Source organism: Antrostomus carolinensis, unplaced genomic scaffold (assembly GCF_000700745.2).
Source record: "Antrostomus carolinensis isolate BGI_N321 unplaced genomic scaffold, ASM70074v2 scaffold34621, whole genome shotgun sequence".
NCBI classification, from domain to species: Eukaryota; Metazoa; Chordata; class Aves; order Caprimulgiformes; family Caprimulgidae; genus Antrostomus; species Antrostomus carolinensis.
The window spans coordinates 14-296 of record NW_010297346.1 but is presented as its reverse complement, the minus strand read 5'-3'; positions in this window follow the sequence as shown (position 1 = coordinate 296).

Sequence of the window (283 nt, the reverse complement as noted above, 5' to 3'; positions counted from 1 at the left end):
AGGCGTGGCTGGACCAGCCGCTCCAATCTCCCCTTTTCAGCCCTTTGCTCTTCTTCCCTTTTGTTTACCCCGCCTGATCTCTCATTTATTTCTCTATCTGTCCTTCCCCCGCTTCCCCCTCCCGTCAAACCCCACGTCTGTTAATTGTTTTACTGGACCAGCCGCTCCAATCTCCCCTTTTCAGCCCTTTGCTCTTCTTCCCTTTTGTTTACCCCGCCTGATCTCTCATTTATTTCTCTATCTGTCCTTCCCCCGCTTCCCCCTCCCGTCAAACCCCACGTCT